Genomic DNA, 5435 nt, shown 5'->3' with positions numbered 1-5435 from the left:
TCTATGGAAACCATGAAAGCCAGAAGGTCCTGGATAGAAGTACTTCAGAAGCTAAGAGACCATGGATGCAAACCCAAACTACTATACCCAGCCAAGCTATTGTTCACTATCAATGGAGAAAACAAGACATTCCAAGATAAGAATAAATTCAAACAATACGTAGCCACAAATACAGCCTTACAGAAAGTAATAGAAGGAAAATCACCACCCAAGGAATCCAACATTGCCAAAACTGCCTACAATAACTCGGGCATCTAGCGATACTTCACCAGCACAACTCAAAGAAGGGAGACACACAAACTCTACTACCAAAAACAATAAGAATAACCGGAGTAAACAACCACTGGTCATTAATATCACTTAATATTAATGGTCTCAATTCACCTATAAAAAGGCACAGGCTAAGAGATTGGATACGAAAACAGGATCCAACATTCTGCTGTTTGCAAGAAACATATCTCAACCACAAAGACAGGCATCTACTCAGAGTTAAAGGTTGGGAAAAGGTGTTTCAAGCAAATGGTCCTAAGCAAAAAGCAGGTGTGGCCATACTAATTTCTAACAAAACTGACTTCAAACTAAAATCAATCAGAAGAGATTGAGATGGACACTTTATACTCATAACAGGAACAATTCATCAGGATGAAGTCTCAATCCTGAATATCTACGCCCCTAATATAAAAGCACCCACTTACGTAAAAGAAATATTACTAGAGCACTCTGTGCGCCTGCTCCTCCCTGTTTGTTCGTGCTCTACAGTCGCTCCGCAGTCGCCGCCACCATGAGGGAGATTGTGCACCTGCAGGCTGGGCAGTACGGCAACCAGATTGGCGCCAAGTTCTGGGAGGTGATCAACAACGAGCATGGCATTGATCCCACCGGCACATACCACGGAGATAGCGACCTCCAGCTGGAGCATATCAACATGTACTACAACGAGGCCACCGGTGGCAAGTATGTGCCCCCTGCCGTGCTTGTGGACTTGGAGCCCGGCACCATGGACTCAATGTGCTCCGGGCCCTTCGGGCAGATCTTCAGACCTGATAACTTCGTCTTTGGTCAGAGTGGGGCTGGGAACAACTGGGCCAAGGGGCACTACACAGAAGGCACAGAGCTGGTTGACTCGGTGTTGGACGTTGTGAGAAAGGAAGCCGAGAGCTGTGATTGCCTGCAGGGCTTCCAGCTAACCCACTCCCTGGGCGGGGGGACTGGTTCTGGGATGGGTACGCTCCTTATCAGCAAGATCCGGGAGGAGAACCCGGACAGAATCATGAACACCTTCAGTGTGGTCCCTTCCCCCAAGGTGTCGGACACAGTGGTTGAACCTTACAATGCCACCCTTTCAGTGCACCAGCTCGTTGAAAACACTGATGAGACCTATTGCATTGATAACGAAGCACTCTATGACATCTGCTTCAGAACCCTAAAGCTGACCACACCTACTTATGGTGACCTGAACCATCTAGTGTCCGCCACCATGAGTGAGGTCACCACATGCCTGCGATTCCCTGGCCAGCTAAATGCTGACCTGCGGAAGCTGGCTGTAAATATGGTGCCCTTCCCTGGCCTGCACTTCTTCATGCCTGGCTTTGCCCCCTTGACCAGCCTGGGCAGCCAGCAGTACCGGGCCCTGACAGTTCCTGAGCTCACTCAGCAGATGCCAAGAACATGATGCCAAGAACATGATGACCGCCTGTGATCCCCGCCATGGGCGCTACTTGACGGTGGCTGCCGTCTTCAGGGGCCGCATGTCTATGAAGGAGGTGGACGAACAGATGCTTAACGTCCAGAACAAGAACAGCAGCTACTTTGTTGAGTGGATCCCCAACAACGTGAAAACAGCTGTCTGCGACATTCCACCTCAGGGTCTAAAAACGTCCGCCACCTTCATCGGCAACAGCACTGCCATCTAGGAGCTGTTCACAGCCATGTTCCCACGCAAGGCCTTCCTGCACTGGTACACGGGTGAGGGCATGGATGAGATGGAGTTCACCCAGGCTGAGAGCAACGTGAACGACCTGGTGTCTGAGTACCAGCAGTACCAGGGTGCCACAGCTGAGGAGGAGGGTGAGTTGGAGGAGGAGGTGACCTAGAGCTGTGGGAAGCAGCTACAGCATGGGAGCAGTGTGAACTCTTTATTCATTCACATCTGTCTGCTAGCCATGTCCACTGTGAATTTGCTGTCCTGTCCTGACATCATTTGTACAGATACCACCATTAAAGAAATTCATAGTGTGTGGGAAAAAAAAAAGAAATTTTACTAGAACTCAAGGCAGACATCAAACCACACACACTAGTAGTAGGAGACTTCAACACACCTCTCTCTCCAATGGACAGGTCAATCAGATAGAAACCTACTAGAGAATTAAGAGAATTATTGGAGGTAATGAAGCAAATGGACTTAACAGACATCTATAGAACACTCCACCCAAATAGGAAAGAATATACCTTCTTCTCTGCAGCTCATGGAACCTTCTCGAAAATTGACCACATATTCGGTAACAAAGGAAACCTCCACAGATACAAAACAATATCAGTGTCCACCTGTGTCTTATCAGATCACCACGGATTAAAGTTAGAAGGCAACAACAATGCTACCCCCAGAAAGCCGACAAACTCATGGAAACTGAACAGTCAACTATTGAACCACACCTGGGTCAAGAAAGAAATAAAAGTCTTCCTTGAATTTAATGAAAATAAAGAGACAACATACTCAAACCTACGGGACACAATGAAAGCAGTGCTAAGAGGAAAGTTCATAGCACTAAGTGCCCACCTAAAGAAAACAGAGAAAGTATACATTGGGGACTTAACAGCACACCTGAAAGCTCTAGAAAAAAAAAGAAGCAGACGCGCCCAGGAGGAGTAGAAGACTGGAAATAATCAAACTGAGGGCTGAAATCAACAAAATAGAAACACAGAAAACAGTCCAAAGAATCAATGAAACAAAAAGCTGGTTCTTGGAGAAAATCAACAAGATCGACAAACCCCTATCCAAACTAATTAAACAACAGAGAGAGAACATGCAAATAAATAAGATCAGAAATGAAAAGGGGGACATAACCACAGACACAGAGGAAATTCAGAGACTCATTAGATCTTACTACAATAGCCTGTATGCCACAAAACTGGAAAATGCAAAAGAAATGGACATTTTTTTAGATAAGTACCATATACCAAAGCTAAACCAAGACCAGGTGAATGATCTAAATAGACCTGTTAGTTGCAAAGAACTAGAAACTGTTATCAAAAATCTCCCTTCCAAAAAAAGCCCAGGACCAGATGGTTTCAATGCAGAATTCTACCAGAACTTCCAAGAAGAGCTAATACCTATACTCCTTAATGTATTTCACAATATAGAAACAGAAGAGTCATTGCCAAATTCCTTTTATGAAGCTACAGTTACCCTGATACCAAAACCACACAAAGACCCAACCAAGAAAGAGAATTGCAGGCCTATATCACTCATGAACATCGATGCAAAAATTCTCAATAAAATACTGGCAAACCGAATCCAAGAACACATTAGAAAAATTATCCATTATGATCAAGTAGGCTTCATCCCAGAGATGCAGGGCTGGTTCAACATACGCAAATCTATCAATGTAATCCACCATATAAATAAACTGAAAGAAAAAAAACCATATGATCATTTCATTAGATGCTGAAAAAAGCATTTGACAAAATTCAACACCCCTTTATGATAAAGGTCTTGGAGAGATTAGGGATACAAGGGTCATACCTAAATCTAATAAAAGCTATTTACAGCAAGCCGACAGCTAACATTAAATTAAACGGAGAAAAACTCAAAGCCATCCCACTAAAATCAGGAACACGACAAGGCTGTCCACTCTCTCCATACCTCTTCAATATAGTGCTTGAAGTTCTAGCAATAGCAATAAGACAACATAAGGGGATCAAGGGGATTCGTATTGGAAAGGAAGAAGTTAAGCTTTCGTTATTTGCAGATGATATGATAGTATACATAAGCGACCCCAAAAGCTCTACCAAAGAACTCCTACAGCTGATAAACACCTTTGGTAATGTGGCAGGATACAAGATCAACTCCAAAAAATCAGTTCTTCCATAAGAGATGTTAAACAGCTCTACCTTGTGTTAATATTTTATACAACAGCCATTGGAAATAACTTATAAACAGTTTCCTCATTCTATAAAGTACCATTAGACTCAGATACCTTTCTGGGAATAAAATATCCAATCTAGCATCAACACTCCAGTCTCCCATCCTCAATTTCTCCATTCTGGGCCTTGCTCAGTAGTAGACTCCTGTTTGCTAATTTTCTATTAGAGGGAACATGGTGTTGGTGGCCTAGCTGCCTTGAGAGGCATGTTAGATAGGTTTTGCAGGTTAGAGTCTATCTTAGGGTTTTTACTGTGATGAAGAAACATCATGACCTTGGCAACTCTTATAAAGAAAACATTTAATTGGGGTAGCTCACTTACAGTCTCAGAGGTTCAGTTCATTATCATCATGATGGGAGCATGGTGGTGAGCAGGCAGACATGGTGCTGGAGCTGAGAGTGCTACATCTTGCAGGTAACAGGAAGTTGACTGAGACACTGGGCAGTATCCTGAGCATAGGAAATTTCAAAGCCCGCCCCCACAGTGACACCGTTCCTACAATAAGGCCATATCCACTCCAACAAAGTCACACCTCCTAAGAGTCCCACTCCCTATGAAATTTAATGACATTCAAACTACCACAGAGTCCATGGCTCCTGGGGTACATGTTCCTTCCAGTTCCTGAGAGACTCATGTACCTTCAGGCAGTGAAGCGTTCAGACCACTTGTGTCTCTCTGTGTGTTCCCTTAGGAGTCAAGGAAGCGTGGAAACTTGACAGGACAATTGGTCTTAGACATTAATCTTGCATACCCGGTTTAGCTTGCAAAGTTAATTGTATCTTGGTAACTACAACTGTATTGATCCTGGAAATTGCCATTATATTCTGTTTCTGATAAAGGTATAAAAAAAATCTGATTGTTCTCAATAAAATTGTCACAGCCTCAGTCTTGCTGTGGCTCCTCCAACCCGAGCCTGGTTTCATTCCTCATGGTCAGATCAGGTGACCTTGACCTGGTAAGTAGTGGTGGATGCTTACTCTCTGCCCCACCATGGCCTTTCCAGGTTAGTTATGGAATCTGGAGCAGAGGCAAAGGACAGAAAAAGCCCCTGGGTGTGACTGCTTTTATGAAATTCTCAGATATTTTTGTGTACAATGAGTCCCCAATTGATTGTGTACAGTGCCTTGCCCACGCCACTCACTGCTGTCCCAGCCTCTTCCTGCCACAAGGGCCTTATATCAAGCTCATCATGTAGACAGTCCCCCCCCCCCCCAGTAAGGAGGCCCTTTCCACCACCACGGTCTCTTGGGTTGGGCAGATAGGATACCCAGCATCCTGATAAAGCTCTCCAC

At 44.4% G+C, this 5435-nt stretch overlaps 1 pseudogene; it reads left to right on the top strand.

The window, feature by feature from the left end:
• Nucleotides 1-781: 781 nt before the first annotated feature.
• On the top strand, nt 782-2849 carry LOC121435895 (annotated as a pseudogene).
• The last annotated feature ends 2586 nt before the right edge of the window (nt 2850-5435 follow it).

Source organism: Microtus oregoni, unplaced genomic scaffold (genome assembly GCF_018167655.1).
Source record: "Microtus oregoni isolate MIOR12 unplaced genomic scaffold, Mior012 000047F_ref0000412, whole genome shotgun sequence".
NCBI lineage: Eukaryota > Metazoa > Chordata > Mammalia > Rodentia > Cricetidae > Microtus > Microtus oregoni.
The sequence above is the reverse complement of the archived record's forward strand: the minus strand, read 5'-3'. Positions and strand labels throughout refer to the sequence as shown.